The sequence below is a fragment of the Pongo abelii genome, chromosome 9, assembly GCF_028885655.2.
Source record: "Pongo abelii isolate AG06213 chromosome 9, NHGRI_mPonAbe1-v2.0_pri, whole genome shotgun sequence".
NCBI classification, from domain to species: Eukaryota; Metazoa; Chordata; class Mammalia; order Primates; family Hominidae; genus Pongo; species Pongo abelii.
In genome coordinates, this window is record NC_071994.2 from 111,553,508 (window position 1) to 111,575,118 (window position 21,611).

General features: G+C 40.0%; 1 protein-coding gene across 16 annotated transcripts in view; it reads right to left on the reverse strand.

Annotated features, from left to right (window-relative positions):
* Window positions 1-21,611, reverse strand: part of C9H11orf65 (chromosome 9 C11orf65 homolog) — a 162,788-nt gene that overhangs the window by 134,200 nt on the left and 6,977 nt on the right. The window lies entirely within an intron of this gene.

The window sequence follows — 21,611 nt, forward strand, 5'->3', positions numbered from 1 at the left end:
GAGGTCAGGAGTTTGAGACTAGCCTGGCCAATGTGGTGAAACCCTGTCTCCACTAAAAATACAAAAAGTAGCCGGGCATGTGGTGCACTCCTGTAGTCCCAGCTACTCGGTAGGCTGAGGCAAAAGAATCCCTCGAACCTGGGAGGCAGAGTTTGCACTGAGCTGAGATTGAGCCACTGCACTCCAGCTTGGGCAACAAAGGAAGACTCTGTCTGGAAAAAAAAAAAATCAAAGATCCAAATATAAGAGTTAAAGCCATAAAACTCCTAGAAGAAAATATGGGGGAAAGCTTCATGACATTGGATTTGGTAATGATTTCTTGGATATAACACCAAAAGCACAAGAAACAAAATGAACAAAAAGATAAACTGGACTACATAAAAATCAGACTGGGTGCAGTGGCTCACGCTTGTAATCCTAGCACTTTGGGAGGCCAAGGCGGGCAGATCACTTGAGGTCAGGAGTTTGAGACCAGTCTGGCCAACACAGTGAAACCCTGTTTCTACTAAAAATACAAAAATTAGCCAGCCATGGTGATGGTAGCCTGTAGTCCCAGCTACTCGGGAGGCTGAGGCAGAAGAAGCATTTGAACCCAGGAGGCAGAGGTTGCAGTGAACCGAGACTGTGCCACTGCACTCCAGCCTGGGTGACAGAGCAAGACTCCATCTAAAAAAAAAAAAATTAAAACTTTTTGTGCATCAAAGGACACTATCAAGAGAGTAAAAGGGCAATCCACAAAATGGGAGAAAATATTTGCAAAGCAGATCTTCGAAAGATAAAGAACTCCTACATCTCAACAACAAATGCAAAACAACTCAATGTAAAAATGGGCAAAGGTCTTGAATATATATTTCTCCAAAGAAGACTTACAAGTAGTCAATAATGACAGAAAAGATGATCAATATCACTAGTCATAAGGGAAACGTAAATCAAAACTGCAATGAGATACCACTTAACATCCATTAGAATGGCTATTACCAAAAAACTTGAAAATAGCAAGTATTGGCAAGGATATAGAGAAATTGGAAACCTTGTGCATTGCTGGTGGGAATGTAAAATGGTACAGCAACTGTGGTAAAGTTTGGCAGTTCCTCACAAAGTCAAACATAGAATTGCAACATAATCCAGCAATTCCACTTCTAGACATATACCCAAAAGAAAGCAATGGCTCAAACAGATACTTTTACATCAATTTCTTAGCAGCATTATTCATAGTAACCAAAAAGTGGAAATAGCCCAAATGTCCATTAACAGATGAATGGATAAATACAATGTAGCATATAGATATATAATGGAATATTATCCAACCTTAGGAATGAAATTCTGATACATGCTATAAATTGGAAAAACATTGAAAATGTTATGTTGAGTAAAATAAGCCAGATACAAAAAGACAAATCCACTTAAATGAGGTACCTAAAATAGGAAAATTCACAGAGACACAAAGTAGAATAGAGATAATTGGGGTCTAGAGGTTAGGAGGTTTTTGTTTAATGGGTACATGAGGTTTTGTTTGGGATGATGAAAAAGCTGTGGAAATGGATAGTGGTGATGGGTGCACAACATTATGAATATACTTAATGTAATTGAGTTATACACCTAAAAATGGTTAAACTGGTAAATTTTATGTTATGAATATTTTACTACAATAAAAAAGTGAACACTGGCTGTTTAAAACAAGAATAATAATGTCTTCTGGTATTTAAAACAAAAGTGTAAGTGAAATATCTGGAAATCACAGGACAAAGGTGAAGAGGCTAAAGTGAGTTAACATGTTATGAGATTCTTACATTGTTCTGAAAAGGGTAAAAGTCCTAACTTAAGGTAGAGACTAACTAATCAAGGGCAAATATTGTAACTTTGCCCTTTCTAGCTTAACCCTCTAAAAGAATATATAGCTGTTCTAATCATCTATTGCTGTGTAGTAAAGTACCTCAAAACTTAGTAGTGTAAAAACAACCACCATTTTATTATGCTCATAATTATGGGTTATGAATTCTGGTAGGGAATAGTAGGGAAGTCTTGTCTCATCTCCACAATGACTGAGGCTTCAGCGGGGATGACATGAACAGTAGAAATGGCTGGGATGGCTCAAGTGGGGCCCAATGTCAGGGACCTCAATTCTAGCTGTCAGCTAGGTCTCTTGGTTCTTTTCCTTATTACATTTATTGAGCATGGAATATAAAAAATGGCCTTTTCACTTACATATCTGGTTAAGTGGGCTGTAATATCTGTTAAAACAGGATAGTCAATCATCAATCTCTGGAGGCAACCTCTCCATGAGGCTAGCCTGGGATTACTTCAGCATGGCAGTTTCAGGGCAGTTATCCTTCCTACACGGTGGCTGTTCTCACTCAGAATGAACATTTCAGGACACAGACTTGGACGCTGCAATGCTTTTTATGACCTAGACTAAGAGGTTCCACAACGTCATGTCCTATTTTAGTGGTTTTAATGGTAAAGCAAGTTACTAAAATAGCCTAGATGAAAGGGAAAATATTGACCAATAGGAAGAGGAGGTTCCAAGATGGCCAAATAGGAACAGCTCCAGTCTATAGCTCCCAGCGTGAGCAACACAGAAGACAGGTGATTTCTGCATTTCCAAGTGAGGTACCGGGTTCACCTCACTGGGGCTTGTCAGACAGTGGGTGTAGCCCATGGAGCATGAGCCAAAGCAGGGCGACGCATCGCCTCACCCAGGAAGTGCAAGGGGTTGGGGAATTCCCTTTCCTAGCCAAGGGGAGCCGTGACAGACGGTACCTGGAAAATTAGGGCACTCCCACCCTAATACTGTGCTTTTCCAATGGTCTTAGCAAACAGCATACCAGGAGATTATATCCTGCGCCTGGCTCAGAGGGTCCCACACCCACGGAACCTTGCTCACTGCTAGCACAGCAGTCTGAGATTGAATTGCAAGGTGGCAGCGAGGCTGGGGGAGGGGCGTCTGCCATTGCTGAGGCTTGAGTAGGTAAACAAAGCAGCCAGGAAGCTCGAATTGGGTGGAGCCCGCTACAGCTCAAGGAGGCCTGCCTGCCTCTGTAGACTCCACCTCTGGGGGCAGGGCATAGCTGAACAAAAGGCAGCAGAAACTTCTGCAGACTTAAACGTCCCTGTCTGACAGCTTTGAAAAGAGTAGTTGTTCTCCCAGCATGGAGTTTGAGATATGAGAATGGACAGACTGCCTCCTCAAGTGGGTCCCTGACCCCCAAGTAGCCTAACTGGGAGGCACCCCCCAGTAGGGGCAGACTGACACCTCATACGGCCAGGTGCCCCTCTGAGACGAAGCTTCCGGAGGAAGGATTAGGCAGCAACATTTGCCGTTCTGCAATATTTGCTGTTCTGCAGCCTCCACTGGTAATACCCAGGCAAACAAGGTCTGGAGGGGACTTCCAGCAAAGTCCAACAGACCTGCAGCTGAGGGTCCTGACTATTAGAAGGAAAACTAACAAACAGAAAGGACATCCACACCAAAATCCCATCTGTACGTCACCATCATAAAAGACCAAAGGTAGAGAAAACCACAAAGATGGGGAGAAACCAGAACACAAAAGCTGAAAATTCTAAAAATCAGAATGCCTCTTCTCCTCCAAAGGAATGCAGCTCCTCGCCAGCAACAGAACAAAGCTGGATGGAAAATGACTTTGATGAGTTGAGAGAAGAAGGCTTCAGATGACTGGTAATAACAAACTTCTCCGAGCTAAAGGAGGATGTTCGAACCTATCACAAAGAAGCTAAAAACCTTGAAAAAAGATTAGATGAATGGTTAACTAGAATAAACAGTGTAGAGAAGACCTTAAATGACTTGAAGGAGCTGAAAACCATGGCAAGAGAACTATGTGATGCATCCGTAAGCTTCAGTACCCGATTTGATCAAGTGGAAGAAAGGGTATCAGTGATTGACGATCAAATGAATGAAATGAAGTGAGAAGAGAAGTTTAGAGAAAAAAGAGTACAAAGAACGAACAAAGCCTCTAAGAAATATGGGACTATGTGAAAAGACCAAAACTATGTCTGATTGGTGTACCTGAAAGTGATGGGGAGAATGGAATCAAGTTGGAAAACACTCTTAAGAATATTATCCAGGAGAACTTCCCCAACCTAGCAAAACAGGCCAACATTCAAATTCAGGAAATACAGAGAATGCCACAAAGATACTCTTCGAGAAGAGCAACCCCAAGACAAATAATTGTCAGATTCACCAAAGTTGAAATGAAGGAAAAAATATTAAGGGCAGCCAGAGAGAAAGGTCGGGTCACCTACAAAGGGAAACCCATCAGACTAACAGCAGATCTCTCGGCAGAAACTCTACAAGCCAGAAGAGAGTGGGGGCCAATATTCAACATTCTTAAAGAAAAGAATTTTCAACCCAGAATTTCATATCCAGCCAAACTAAGCTTCATAAGTCAAGGAGAAATAAAATACTTTACAGACAAGCAAATGCTGAGAGATTTTGTCACCACCAGGCCTGTCTTACAAGAGCTCCTGAAGGAAGGACTAAACATGGAAACGAACAACCAGTACCAGCCACTGCAAAAACACTGTAAAGACCATCGATGCTAGGAAGAAACCGTATGAACTAACGAGAAAATAACCAGCTAACATCATAATGACAGGATCAAATTCACATATAATAATATTAACCTTAAATGTAAATAGGCTAAATGCTCCAATTTAAAGACACAGACTGGCAAATTGGATAAAGATTCAAGACCCATCAGTGTGCTGTATTCAGGAAACCCATCTCACGTGCAGAGACACACATAGGCTGAAAATAAAGGGATGGAGGAAGATCTAACAAACAAATGGAAAACAAACAAACAAAAAAAGCGGGGGTTGCAATCCTAGCCACTGATAAAACAGACTTATACCAACAAAGATCAAAAGAGACAAAGAAGGCCATTACATAATGATAAAGGGATCCATTCTACAAGAAGAGCTAACTATCCTAAATGTATATGCACCCAATACAGGAGCACCCAGATTCATAAAGCAAGTCCTTAGTGACCTACAAAAAGACTGACTCCCACACAATAATAATGGGAGACTGTAACACCCCACTGTCAACATTAGACAGATCAACGAGACAGAAAGTTAACAAGGATATCCAGGAATTGAACTCAGCTCTGCACCAAGCAGACCTAATAGACATCTACAGAACTCTCCACCCCAAATCAAAAGAATATACATTTTTCTCAGCACCACATCACACTTATTCCAAAATTGACCACATAGTTGGAAGTAAAGCACTCCTCAGCAAATGTAAAAGAACAGAAATTATAGCAAACTCTCTCTCAGACCACACTGCAATCAAACTAGAACTCAGGATTAAGAAGCTCACTCAAAACCACTCAACTACATGGAAACTGAACAACCTGCTCTTGAATGACTACTGGGTACATAACAAAATGAAGGCAGAAATAAAGATGTTCTTTGAAATCAACGAAAACAAAGACACAACATACCAGAATCTCTGGGACACATTTAAAGCAGTGTGTAGACAGAAATTTATAGCACTAAATGTCCACAAGAGAAAGCAGGAAAGATCTACAATTGACACCCTAACATCACAATTAAAAGAACTAGAGAAGCAAGAGCAAACACATTCAAAAGCTAGCAGAAGGCAAGAAATAACTAAGATCAGAGCGGAACTGAAGGAGACAGAGACACAAAAAACCCTTCAAAAAATCAGTGATTCCAGGAGCTGGGTTTTTGAAAGGATCAACAAAATTGATAGACTGCTAGCAAGACTAATAAAGAAGAAAAGAGAGAAGAATCAAATAGATGCAATAAAAAATGATAAAGGGGATATCACCACCGATCCCACAGAAATACAAACTACCATCAGAGAATACTATAAACACCTCTACGCAAATAAACTAGAAGATCTAGAAGAAATGGAAAAATTCCCGGATACATACACCCTCCCAAGACTAAACCATGAAGAAGTTGAATCCCTGAATAGACCAATAACAGGCCCTGAAATTGAGGCAATAATTAACAACCTACCAACCAAAAAAAACTCCAGGACCAGATGGATTCACAGCCGAAATCTACCAGATGTACAAAGAGGAGCTGGTACCATTCCTTCTGAAACTATTCCAATCAATAGAAAAAGAAGGAATCCTCCCTAACTCATTTTATGAGGCCAACATCATCCTGATACCAAAGCCTGGCAGAGACACAACAAAAAAAGAGAATTTTAGACCAATATCCCTGATGAACATAGATGCAAAAACCCTCCATAAAATACTGGCAAACCGCATCCAGCAGCACATCAAAAAGCTTATCCACAGGGTGGAGCCAAGATGGCCAAATAGGAACAGCTCCGGTCTACAGCTCCCAGCGTGAGCGACGCAGAAGACGGGTGACTTCTGCATTTCCATCTAAGGTACTGGGTTCATCTCACTAGGGAGTGCCAGACAGTGGGTGCAGGACAGTGGGTGCAGCACACCATGTGCAAGCTGAAGCAGGGCAAGGCATTGCCTCACTCCGGAAGCGCAAGGGGTCAGGGAGTTCACTTGCCTAGTCAAAGAAAGGGGTGACAGACGGCACCTGGAAAATCAGGTCACTCCCACCCTAATACTGCTCTTTTGCAACGGGCCTAAAAAACGGCACACCAGGAGATTATATCCCGCACCTGGCTTGGAGGGTCCTATGCCCACGTAGTCTCGCTGATTGCTAGCATAGCAGTCTGAGATCAAACTGCAAGGCAGCAGCGAGGCTAGGGGAGGGGTGCCTGCCATTGCCCAGGCTTGATTAGGTAAACAAAGCAGCCGGGAAGCTCGAACTGGGTGGAGCCCACCACAGCTCAAGGAGGCCTGCCTGCCTCTGTAGGCTCAACCTCTGGGGGCAGGGCACAGACAAACAAAAAGACAGCAGTAACCTCTGCAGACTTACATGTCCCTGTCTGACAGCTTTGAAGAGAGTAGTGGTTCTCCCAGCACGCAGCTGGAGATCTAAGAACAGACAGACTGCCTCCTCAAGTGGGTCCCTGACCCCCAAGCAGCCTAACTGGGAGGCACCCCCCAGTAAGGGCAGACTGACACCTCACATGGCGGGGTACTCCTCTGAGACAAAACTTCCAGAGGAACGATCAGACAGCAGCATTTGCGGGTCACCAATATCCACTGTTCTATAGCCACCGCTGTTCTGCAGCCACCGCTGCTGATACCCAGGCAAACAGGGTCTGGAGTGGACCTCTAGCAAACTCCAACGGACCTGCAGCTGAGGGTCCTGTCTGTTAGAAGGAAAACTAACAAACATCCACACCAAAGGACATCCACACCAAAAACCCATATGTACATCACCATCATCAAAGACCAAAAGTAGATAAAACCACAAAGATGGAGAAAAAACAGAGCAGAAAAACTGGAAACTCTAAAAAGCAGAGCACTTCTCCTCCTCCAAAGGAACGCAGCTCCTCACCAGCAACGGAACAAAGCTGGACAGAGAATGACTTTAACAAGTTGAGATAAGAAGGCTTCAGACGATCAAACTACTCCGAGCTACAGGAGGAAATTCAAACCAATGGCAAAGAAGTTAAAAACTTTGAAAAAATATTAGACAAATGGATAACTAGAATAAGCAATGCGGAGAAGTCCTTAAAGGAGCTGATGGAGCTGAAACCCAAGGTTCGAGAACTATGTGAAGAATGCAGAAGCCTCAGTAGGTGATGTGATCAACTGGAAGAAAGGGTATCAGTGATGGAACATGAAATGAATGAAATGAAGTGAGAAGGGAAGTTGAGAGAAAAAAGAATAAAAAGAAATGAACAAAGCCTCCAAGAAATATGGGACTATGTGAAAAGACCAAATCTACGTCTGATTGGTGTACCTGAAAGTGACAGGGAGAATGGAACCAAGCTGGAAAACACTCTGCAGGATATTATCCAGGAGGACTTCCCCAATCTAGCCAGGCAGGCCAACATTCAGATTCAGGAAATACAGAGAACGCCACAAAGACACTCTTCGAGAAGAGCAACTCCAAGACACGTAATTGTCAGATTCACCAAAGTTGAAATGAAGGAAAAAATGGTAAGGGCAGCCAGAGAGAAAGGTCGGGTTACCCACAAACGGCAGCCCATCAGACTAATGGCTGATCTCTCGGCAGAAACTCTACAAGCCAGAAGAGAGTGGGGGCCAATATTCAACATTCTGAAAGAAAAGAATTTTCAACCCGGAATTTCATATTCAGCCAAACTAAGTTTCATAAGTGAAGGAGAAATACAATACTTTACAGACATGCAAATGCTGAGAGATTTTGTCACCACCAGGCCTGCCCTAAAAGAGCTCCTGAAGGAAGCACTAAACATGGAAAGGAACAACCGGTACAAGCCACTGCAAAAACATGCCAAAATGTAAAGACCATCAAGGCTAGGAAGAAACTGCATCAACTAACGAGCAAAATAACCAGCTAACATCATAATGACAGGACCAAATTTGCGCATAACAATATTAACTTTAAATGTAAATGGGCTAAATGCTCCAATTAAAAGACACAGACTGGCAAATTGAATAAAGAGTCAAGACCCATCAGTGTGCTGTATTCAGGAAACCCATCTCACATGCAGGGACACACATAGGCTCAAAATAAAGGGATGGAGGAAGATCTAACAAGCAAATGAAAAACAAAAAAAGGCAGGGGTTGCAATCCTAGTCTCTGATAAAACAGACTTTAAACCAACAAAGATCAAAAGAGACAAAGAAGGCCATTACATAATGGTAAAGGGATCCATTCTACAAGAAGAGCTAACTATCCTAAATATATATGCACCCAATACAGGAGCACCCAGATTCATAAAGCAAGTCCTTAGTGACCTACAAAGAGACTGACTCCCACACAATAATAATGGGAGACTGTAACACCCCACTGTCAACATTAGACAGATCAATGAGACAGAAAGTTAACAAGTATACCCAGAAATTGAACTCAGCTCTGCACCAAGCAGACCTAATAGACATCTACAGAACTCTCCACCCCAAATCAACAGAATATACATTTTTTTTAGCACCACACCACACCTATTCCAAAATTGACCACATAGTTGGAAGTAAAGCACTCCTCAGCAGATGTAACACAACAGAAATTATAACAAACTCTCTCTCAGACCACAGTGCAATCAAACTAGAACTCAGGATTAAGAAGCTCACTCAAAACCGCTCATCTACATGGAAACTGAACAACCTGCTCCTGAGTGACTACCGGGTACATAACAAAATGAAGGGAGAAATAAAGATGTTCTTTGAAACCAAAGAGAACAGAGACACAACATACCAGAATCTCTGGGACACATTCAAAGCAGTGTGTAGACAGAAATTTATAGCACTAAATGCCCACAAAAGAAAGCAGGAAAGATCTAAAATTGACACCCTAACATCACAATTAAAAGAACTAGAAAAGCAAGAGCAAACACATTCAAAAGCTAGCAGAAGGCAAGAAATAACTAAAATCAGAGCAGAACCGAAGGAAAGAGAGACACAAAAAACGCTTCAAAAAATTAATGAATCCAGGAGCTGGTTTTTTGAAAAGATCAACAAAATTGATAGACTGCTAGCAAGACTAATAAAGAAGAAAAGAGAGAAGAATCAAATAGATGCAATAAAAAATGATAAAGGGGGTATCACCACCGATCCCACAGAAATACAAACTACCATCAGAGAACACTACAAACACCTCTATGCAAATAAACTAGAAAATCTAGAAGAAATGGATAAATTCCTTGACAAATATACCCTCCTGAGATTAAACCAGGAAGAAGTTGAATCTCTGAATAGACCAATAACAGGCTCTGAAATTGTGGCAATAATCAATAGCTTACCAACCAAAAAGAGTCCAGGACCAGATGGATTCACAGCCGAATTCTACCAGAGGTACAAGGAGGAGCTGGTACCATTCCTTCTCAAACTATTCCAATCAACAGAAAAAGAAGGAATCCTCCCTAACTCATTTTATGAGGCCAGCATCATCCTGACACCAAAGCCGGGCAGAGACACAACCAAAAAAGAGAGTTTTAGACCAATATCCTTGATGAACATTGATGCAAAAATCCTCAATAAAATACTAGCAAACTGAATCCAGCAGCACATCAAAAAGCTTATCCACCATGATCAAGTGGGCTTCATCCCTGGGATGCAAGGCTGGTTCAATATACGCAAATCAATAAATGTAATCCAGCATATAAACAGAACCAAAGACAAAAACCACATTATTATCTCAATAGATGCAGAAAAGGCCTCTGACAAAATTCATGCTAAACAACCCTTCATGCTAAAAACTCTCAATAAATTAGGTATTGATGGGACATATCTCAAAATAATAACAGCTATCTATGACAAAGCCACAGCCAATATCATACTGAATGGGCAAAAACTGGAAGCATTCCCTTTGAAAACTGGCACAAGACAGGGATGCCCTCTCTCACCACTCCTATTCAACATAGTGTTGGAAGTTCTGGCCAGGCCAATCAGGCAGGAGAAGGAAATAAAGGGCATTCAGTTAGGAAAACAGGAAGACAAATTGTCCCTGTTTGCAGATGACATGATTGTATATCTAGAAAACTCCATTGTCTCAGCCCAAAATCTCCTTAAGCTGATAAGCAACTTCAGCAAAGTCTCAGGATACAAAATCAATGTACAAAAATCACAAGCATTCTTATACACCAATAACAGACAAACACAGAGCCAAATCATGAATGAACTCCCATTCACAATTGCTTCAAAGAGAATAAAATACCTGGGAATCCAACTTACAAGGGATGTGAAGGACCTCTTCAAGGAGAACTACAAACCACTGCTCAAGGAAATAAAAGAGGATACAAACAAATGGAAGAACATTCCATGCTCATGGGTAGGAAGAATCAATATCGTGAAAATGGCCATACTGCCCAAGGTAATTTATAGATTCAATGCCATCCCCATCAAGCTACCAATGACTTTCTTCACAGAATTGGAAAAGACTACTTTCAAGTTCATATGGAACCAAAAAAGAGCCCACATCGCCAAGTCAATCCTAAGCCAAAAGAACAAAGCTGGAGGCCTCATGCTACCTGACTTCAAACTATACTACAAGGCTACAGTAACCAAAACAGCATGGTACTGGTACCAAAACAGAGATATAGATCAATGGAACAGAACAGAGCCCTCAGAAATAATGCCACACATCTACAACCATCTGATCTTTTATAAACCTGACAAAAACAAGAAATGGGGAAAGGATTCCCTATTTAATAAATGGTGCTGGGAAAACTGGCTAGCCATAGGTAGAAAGCTGAAACTGGATCCCTTCCTTACACCTTATACAAAAATTAATTCAAGATGGATTAAAGACTTAAATGTTAGACCTAAAACCATAAAAACTCTAGAAGAAAACCTAGGCAATACCATTCAGGACATAGGCATGGGCAAGGACTTCATGTCTAAAACACCAAAAGCAATGGCAACAAAAGCCAAAATTGACAAATGGGATCTAATTAAACTAAAGAGCTTCTGCACAGTAAAAGAAACTACCATCAGAGTGAACAGGCAACCTACAAAATGGGAGAAAATTTTTGCAACCTACTCATCTGACAAAGGGCTAATATCCAGAATCTACAATGAACTCCAACAAATTTACAAGAAAAAAACAAACAACCCCATCAAAAAGTGGGCGAAGGATATGAACAGACACTTCTCAAAAGAAGACATTTATGCAGCCAAAAGACACATGAAAAAATGCTCATCATCACTGGCCATCAGAGAAATGCAAATCAAAACCACAATGAGATACCATCTCATACCAGTTAGAATGGCAATCATTCAAAAGTCAGGAAACAACAGGTGCTGGAGAGGATGTGGAGAAATAGGAACACTTTTACACTGTTGGTGGGACTGTGAAGTAGTTCAACCATTGTGGAAGTCAGTGTGGTGATTCCTCAGGGATCTAGAACTAGAAATACCATTTGACCCAGCCATCCCATTACTGGGTATTTACCCAAAGGATTATAAATATAAAGACACATGCACATGTATGTTTATTGCGGCACTATTCACAATAGCAAAGACTTGGAACCAACTCAAATGTCCAACAACGATAGACTGGATTAAGAAAATGTGGCACATATACACCATGGAATACTATGCAGCCATAAAAATGATGAGTTCATGTCCTTTGTAGGAACATGGATGAAACTGGAAACCATCATTCTTAGCAAACTATCGCAAGGACAAAAAACCAAACACCGCATGTTCTCACTCATAGGTGGGAATTGAACAATGAGAACACATGGACACAGGAAGGGGAACATCACACTCCAGGGACTGTTGTGGGGTCGGAGGAGGGGGGAGAGATAGCATTAGGAGATGTACCTAATGCTAAATGATGAGTTAATGGGTGCAGCACACCAACATGGCACATGTATACATATGTAACAAACCTGCACATTGTGCACATGTACCCTAAAACTTAAAGTATAATAATAATAAATTTTTTTTTTTAAAAAAAGCTTATCCACCATGATCAAGTTGGCTTCATCCCTGGGATGCAAGGCTGGTTCAATATACACAAATCAATAAATGTAATCCAGCATATAAACAGAACCAATTACAAAAACCACGTTATTATCTCAATAGATGCAGAAACGGCCTTCGATAAAATTCAACAGCCCTTCATGCTAAAAACTCTCAATAAACTAGGTACTGATGGGATGTATTTCAAAATAATAAGAGCTATTTATGACAAACCCACAGCCAATATCATACTGAATGGGTAAAAACTGGAAGCATTCCCTCTGAAAACTGGCACAAGACAGGGATGCCCTCTCTCACCACTCCTATTCAACATAGTGTTGGAAGTTCTGGCCAGGGAAATCAGGCAGGAGAAAGAAATAAAGGGTATTCAATTAGGAAGAGAGGAAGTCAAATTATCTCTGTTTGCAGATGACATGATTGTATATTTAGAAAACCCCATCATCTCAGCCCAAAACCTCATTAAGCTGATAAGCAACTTCAGCAAAGTCTCAGGATACAAAATCAATGTGCAAAAATCACAAGCATTCCTATACACCAATAACAGACAGAGAGCCAAATCATGAGTGAACTCCCATTCACAATTGCTACAAAGAGAACAAAATACCTAGGAATCCAGCTTACGAGGGATGTGAAGGATCTCTTCAAGGAGAACTACAAACCACTGCTCAACAAAATAAAAGAGGACACAAACAAATGGAAGAACACTCCATTCTCATGGGTAGGAAGAATCAATATTGTGAAAATGGCCATACTGCCCAAGGTAATTTATAGATTCAATGCCATCCCCATCAAGCTACCAATGACTTTCTTCACAGAATTGGAAAAGACTACTTTCAAGTTCATATGGAACCAAAAAAGAGCCCGCATTGCCAAGACAGTCCTAAGCCAAAAGAACAAAGCTGGAGGCCTCACGCTACCTGACTTCAAACTATACTACAAGGCTACAGTAACCAAAACAGCATGGTACTGGTACCAAAACAGAGATATAGACAAATGGAACAGAACAGAGTCCTCAGAAATAATACCACACATCTACAACCATCTGATCTTTTATAAACCTGACAAAAACAAGAAATGGGGAAAGGATTCCCTATTTAATAAATGGTGCTGGGAAAACTGGCTAGCCATAGGTAGAAAGCTGAAACTGGATCCCTTCCTTACACCTTATAAAAAATTAATTCCAGGTGGATTAAAGACTTAAATGTTAGACCTAAAACCATAAAAACCCTAGAAGAAAACCTAGGCAATACCATTCAGGACATAGGCATGGGCAAGGACTTCATGTCTAAAACACCAAAAGCAATGGCAACAAAAGCCGAAATTGACAAATGGGATCTAATTAAACTAAACAGCTTCTGCACAGCAAAAGAAACTACCATCAGAGTGAACAGGCAACCTACAGAATGGGAGAAAATTTTTCTAATCTACCCATCTGACAAACGGCCAATATCAAGAATCTACAAAGAACTTAAACAAATTTACAAGAAAAAAATCAAACAACCCCATCAACAAGTGGGCGAAGGATACGAACAGACACTTCTCAAAAGAAGACATTTATGCAGCCAACAGACATTTGAAAAAATGCTCATCATCACTGGCCATCAGAGAAATGCAAATCAAAACCAGAATGAGATACCATCTCACACCAGTAAGAATGGGAATCATTAAAAAGTCAGGAAACAACAGGTGCTGGAGAGGATGTGGAGAAACAGGAACACTTTTACACTGTTGGTGGGATTGTAAACTAGTTCAACCATTGTGGAAGACAATGTGGCAATTCCTCAAGGATTTAGAACCAGAAATACCATTTGACCCAGCCATCCCATTACTGGGTGTATACCCAAAGGATTATAAATCATGCTGCTATAAAGACACATGCACATGTATGTTTACTGCAGCACTATTCACAATAACAAAGACTTGGAACCATCCCAAATGTCCATCAATGATAGACTGGATTAAGAAAATGTGGCACATATACACCATGGAATACTATGCAGCCATAAAAAAGGATGAGTTCATGTCCTATGTAGGGACATGGATAAAGCTGGAAACCATCATTCTGAGCAAACTATTGCAAGGGCAGAAAACCAAACACCACGTGTGCTCCCTCATAGGTGGGAATTGAACAATGAGAACACTTGGACACAGGGTGGGGAACATCACACACCAGGGCCTGTTGTGGGGTGGCGGGATGGAGGAGGGATAGCATTAGGAGATATACCTAATGTAAATGATGAGTTAATGCACACAGCACACCAACATGGCACATGTATACATTTGTAACAAACCTGCACGTTGTGCACATGTACCCTAGAACTTAAAGTATAATTAAAAACAAAAATTAAAAAAAAAGAAAAAAGAAAAAAAAAAGAAAGGGAAAATATTGCCACCTCCTGTCAACAGGAGAAATAGAAAACAACTTATGGCATCTTTGATCAATCAAAATAACTAAAAAGTTAATAGAGAAGAAAATAATGACAAACTAACAATATTTAATTACCACAAAGAAAGGGAAAAGGGAGAGGAAAATACAGGAAGAACAGATCAGACAAGTAGAAAACAAACAGCAAGATGGTAGCCTTAAGCCCAATGAATACAGTAATTACAATAAATATAAATGGTCTAAACATGCTAATTAAAAGATAAAGATTATTTAGAATTATGCAAAATTAAATCCAACTGTATTTTGTTTACAAGAGACACAATTTAAATATAAGGGCACAAAAAGCTGATAAGTAAAAGAACAGGAAAAGATGTCATGTAGGTACTCATCAAAAGAACACTAGGGTAGCTATATCAATATAAAATAAAATGTTCTTTCAGACAAGAAGTACTGTAAAATATACGAAATATCTATTGAAGTGATCACATGCTTTTTGTCCTTTATTCTGTTAATGTGGTCATCGCATTTATTGATTTGTATATGTTGAACCACCTTGCACACAAAGGATAAATCTCACTTGATCATTATTTTAATGTGCTGTTAAATTCAGTTTGCTAGTATTTGGTTGAAGATCCTATTCACTTATGTTCATCAGGGGCATTAGCGTGTAATTTTATTATAGCATCCTCGTCTGGCCTTGGTATCCAAGTCATGTTGGCTTTGTAAATGAGGTTAGAAGTATGCTCTCCTCTTTAATTTTTTGAAAGAGTTTGAAAAGGGCAGATTATTATTTCTTCTTTAAATATTTAGTAGAATTCAACAGCAAGGTCATCAGTGAATTCAACAGTGAAGCCATCCTGGGCTTTTCTTTGATGGGAGGTTTTTAATTACTGATCCAATCTTCTTACTCATTATTGGTCTGTTCATATTTTCTATTTCTTCATGATTCAGTCTTGGGAGGTTATATGTATCTAAGAATTTGCCCATTTCTTCTAAGTTATCCTATTTATTGGCTTATAATTGTTCATAGTAGTTTCTTATTATCCTTTGTATTTCTATAGTATCAGTTGTAATGTCTTATCTTTCATTTCTGATTTTATTTATTTGAGTCTTCTTTTTTTTTTTTTTTTTGAGACAGTTTCGCTCTTGTTGCCCAGGCTGGGGTGCAATGGCATGATCTAAGCTCACCGCAACCTCTGCCCCTGGGTTCAAGTGATTCTCCTGCCTCAGCCTCCCGAGTAGTTGGGTTTACAGGCATGTGCCACCACACCTGGCTAATTTTGTATTTTTAGTAGAGATGAGGTTTCTCCACATTGGTCAGTCTGGTCTCGAACTCCTGACCTCAGGTGATCCACCCACCTCGGCCTCCCAAAGTGCTAGGATTACAGGTGTGAGCAACCACGCCAGGCCTACTTTTACATTTTATTTATTTATTTATTTATTTATTTATTTATTTATTTATTTTTTATTTTTTAGAGATGTAGTCTCACTATGCTGCCAAGGCTGGACTCAAACTCTTGGGCTAAAGTGATCTTTCTGCCTCAGTCTCCCAAGTAGCTGGGACTACAGACGTGTGCCACCACACCTGATTTTCTTGTTTTTATTAGTTAGTCTAGTTAAAGATTTGCCAATTTAGTTTATCTTTTCAAAAACCCAACTCTTGGTTTTGTTGATCTTTTCTATTGTTTTTCTAGTTTTTATTTCAATCATTTCTGCTCTAATCTTTATTTCCTTCCTTCTGCTAACTTTGGTCTTAGTTTGTTCTTCTGTTTATAGTTCCTTGAAGTGTAACATTAGGTTGTTTGAGATCTTTCTTGTTTTGTGATGTAGGCATTTATTGCTATGAAATTCCCTTTTAGAATTGCCTTTGCTGCATCCCATACGTTTTGGTATGTTGTGTCTCCATTTTGTTTGTCTCAATATATTCCTTAATTTACCTGTAAAGGTCACATATGACAAGCCCACAGCTAACATCATACTCAATGGTGAAAAGTTAAAAGTTTCTTCTCTAAGATCAGGAACATGGATGCCCCTGCTTACTCCTTGTATTCAACATGGCACTGGAAGTCTCAGCCAGAGAAATTAGGCAAGAGAAAGAAATAAGACATACAAATTGAAAAGGAAGATGCTAAATTGTCTCTGTTTGCAGATAACATGATCTTATAAACAGAAGACCTTAAAGACTCTTATCAAAAAACAGTTAAAAATAATAAGCAAATTTAGTAAAGTTACAAACTCAACATACAAAAATCAATGGTGTTTCTATAAACCAAAGGTATAATGTTCACAAAGGAAAAGTAAAACTGTCATCATTCAAAGATAACATGACTAAGAAAATCCAAAGGAATTTATAAAAAAGCAATTAGAGGCCAGGCACAGTGGCTCATGCCTGTAATCCCAGCACTTTGGGAGGTCGAGGCGGGCGGATCACGAGGTCAGGAGTTCGAGACCAGACTGACCAACATAGTGAAACCCCATCTCTACTAAAAATACAAAAATTAGCCAGGTGTGGTGGCACATGCCTGTAATCCCAGCTACTCGGGAGGCTGAGGCAGGAGAATCGCTTGAACCTGGGAAGCGGTGGTTGCGGTGAGCTGAGATCACATCACTGCACTCCAGCCTGGGTGACAGAGCAAGACTTCGGCTCAAAAAAAAAAAAAAAAAGACATCATGGAGAGAAATTTAATATCCAAAGACATGGGCCAGGTGTGGTGGCTCATGCCTGTAATCCCAGAACTTTGGGAGGCCAAGGTGGGTAGATCACTTGAGCTCAGGAGTTAGAGACCAGCATAGGCAACACGGCAAGACATCCCATCTACAAAAAGTACAGAAAGTATCCAGGCATGGTGACCCATGCCTGTAGTTCCAGCTACTTGGGAGGCTGAGGCAGGAGAATTGCTTGAACCTGGGAGGTGGAGATTTCAGTGAGCTGAGATTATGCCACTGCACTCTAGCCTAGGCAACAGGGTGAGACTCTGTCTTAAAAAATAAACAAATAAATATACACAAATAGACCAATATTTATGTGGACACTACAGAAACACTTTACATATATGATTACATGAATTAAAAAATGGCACCACAGCAATTCATTGTGAAAAGGATGGTATTTTCAATCAAAGGTATTTGATCAGTTGGATATCCATAAGAAAAAAATGAACTTTGTACCTCTGAGTATACACAACAATTAATTTGAGATGGATACTAGATCTCAATCTGAAACTAAAGCAATTAAGCCTCTAGGACAAACATAAGGAAGATATCTTCTGACTAGGTTAGACAAAATTTCTTAAACAGGACCCAGAAAGCACTAACCATGAAGAAAAAGTGGTGGCTGGGCATGGTGGCTCACATCTGTAATCTCAGCACTTTCGGAGGCCAAGGTGGGAGGACTGCTTGAGGCCAGGAGTTCAACACTAGCCTTGGCAACAAAGCGAGACCCTGTCTCTACAAAAAATTAAAAAATTAGCCAGGCATGGTAGTGCACATATGTAGTCCAAACAGGAGGCTGAGGCGGGAGGATAGCTTGAGCCCAGGAGTTCAAGGTTACAGTGAACTGTGATCATGCGACTGCCCTCTAGCATGGGCAAAAGAGTGAAACCCTGTCAAAGAAAGAAAAAAAAAAAAAAAGAAAGAAAAGAAGGAAAGAAAGAGAAAAAGTCACAAATCGGACTTTATTAAAATTAAAGACTTCTTTTCATTAAGAACATCTTAGAAGAATGAGGCAAGCCTGGGAGAAGATATTCAACACATAGTATGTAACAAAGGACTTGCATTCAGGATGTCTGAACTCCTCCAGAGAATACTTATAACGTAATAGTACAGGTAATAGATCTTGGCAGTTTGAAGATGGAGAGGAGAGGTAAAGAAAAGGGTAGGGATACTTATGTTCTCATCATATATAATGGGGAGTCAAGTGATCCTATGTCAGCCTGATAGAACAAGAAACTAAGACTTAAATATTCTTTAAACCAATAAGTTAATAAAATAGAGGAACCAAAAAAATAACATGATGATAGTGGGAGGGAAGATAAGCAGGGCTGCGGAGGGTAAGTAACCTAAGTTCTCAATTATCTTTGCAGAAAGCCAACAGATTACTTCTAAAGTTAATAAAAGATAATTGTATACGCACATTATTTAGAAGCATGGAAGTAACTACTAGAAGATCTACAATAAAAATAGTTAAAAATAGGCCAGGCGCGGTGGCTCACGCCTGTAATTCCAGCACTTAGGGAGGCAGAAGTGGGTGGATCACGAGGTCAGGAGTTCAAGATCAGCCTGGCCAAGATGGTGAAACCTCACCTCTACTAAAAATACAAAAAAATCAGCTGGGTGTGGTAGTGGGCGCCTGTAATCCCAGGTACTCGGGAGGCTGAGGCAGAGAACTGATTGAACCTGGGAGGCGGAGGTTGCAGTGAGCCGAGATTGCACCACTGCACTCCAGCCTGGGCAACAGAGCAAGATTCCATCTAAAAAAAAAAAAGTTAAAAATGGTTGCTTTTAGTGTATGAGAGTGAAAGAAAGTAGGATGGGGTAGAATATTTATTTTTCATAATAAATTATTCTATATTACTTATTAAAGAAGTACGCATGTTACTTTGATTAAAATATTTTTTTAATCCCTACATTTACATTACTATAACTATGCAAATAATTCACTTCTACAGCCAAGCAATGTGCTAAAACCATGCATCCTGTTTTTAGAAGTCACCCACTTGACTGTATCTAGAATCAAGAGCAAATGTATTCTCTTCACATCTTAGAACAATTTTAATCTGTCATATCTGAACCATGACTTTCATGGTTAGCTCTTTTTCAGAGCTTCTAAACTCTTTTTTCTAAATCCAGCCTCTGTCATACTTTCTATTGCATGGGGTACCATTTTCCTCCCAGATATAACCCTCTTAGAGGCACTCAATATCCTGATCTAATTTAAATTTATTACTATTTTTGTTTTCTTCAGGCTCTTTTTTTTCTTTCTTTTTCTTTTTGTTTTGACATTATTGGTTTTCCTTAAAAGTGAACCTTGGTTGTCCATTAATACTTAAGAATGAAGGTCTGTGTCAATTTTTCTAGGCGCTAGTATGAGTATCTTTTGCTAGTATTCTGTCTACCCAGTGTTCTCACTCAGGAGTGGGAAAATTGCCTGGGGGCTTCATGACATGAGTGGAGTAAGTAATTACCAGGCTTTCTTTAATGGGTATGGTCAAGTAGCCAGCTATTAAGCAGGGTGTCTCTCAAATACCAAAATTAAGAGGCAACACAACAAAATTAAGAGGGTTTCACTGTGGAATGCCAAATCCACGCTAGAACTAGCTTTCCCAGATAGTTCATTTGATTTTTCATTTTTCCTTTTTTTTAAAAAAAGAGATAAGCCTCCAGGGTTTCTTTGTGTCTTTTTTGCCTAATAGTGTGTATCTGTCTACAAGCAGATTTGTGACTAGCAGTAAACATCCACCTACCTGCAGATCTTGGTCTGCAAAAGACTGGAGACAACTGGCACAGCTGCCCCATGTACAGACCTTCAATTAACCCCTGTCTTCAGTCCTTCTCCTTCCAGCTCTTTTAAATTGTTAACTCCAAATTCATATCTTCTCTGGGGTTCCAATGGCAAACCAATTCCCTCATTGGAAACCCTATGAAATGTGTCTAGCCAAGTGTTGCTACAGTTTTTCCAAAGGATGCTATCATCTATTTTTAGTTTTCCAAAAATTAGATAAAATTTTTTTCTGCTCATGAACCCCCTTCTCTTTGTTATGGATTAACCCTCTATACAGTGTCGTTTCAATGGGGTTCTGGAGGGATAGAAGGTGAAAATGTGTCCTCTGTCTACACACACACACACACACACACACACACACACACCTCTTTATTTACATGGCTTCTCTGCTGAAGCTCCTTTAAGGGCAAGGATGTATTCTGAAATGCCTAGCACAATGTCAGGAACACAACAGCTAGTCAAAGGTGTGTGGCTGGTTGGATGTGAGAGAAAATAGCTGCAAACGATAGAAAAGCTTAAGCCTAGATGATGTGTACGTCAATCAAAACCAACGGAGGAAAAATAAGCTTTAAAAGAAGATTAGCTGGGTATAACAGTGCTCGGCTATAGGGCAAGTTACTTGGGAAGCTGAGGTTGGAGGATCACTTGAGCCCAGGAGTTTGAGACCATCCTGGGCAACATAGTGAGATCCCTGTATCTTAAAAAAAATACATATTATTTTAGTGTTAGAAATCAACATAGTTATGCCCCAGCATAGGTTTTATGGCCTTAGTAGAGGCAAATAATGAAGCAACTTTACAAAATGTGATTAACTGATACAAAGGTGGTCTTGTAAGCCATAAAACCTTTGTATCAGTGTGTGCTAGAAACAGAGCCATATTACTTAACTTAAAATTACCAGGTACAGAGTCCTGCTGCTATCAGAGAGAAAAGAGTGAGGTCATTTTACCTCTTGGCTCTCACCCAACCAGATAATTCAACTTGGAATATTCCTTACACCTATAAGACCAGCTCTACCCTTATAAAAGCACAATAAGTGACCACGACATTAACCCAGATATAGTGTATTATTAATAAACTTGAAGCTCCTCGAGAATAAGTACTCAATAAATATTTAACGAGTGGCTATATTCCTAGCATCTGCTCACAATGCTGGTTCCTCAGTCAATAAATAAAGTGTTTAGAGGTGAAAGGCAAACAATCTTATTAATGATACTTTCAT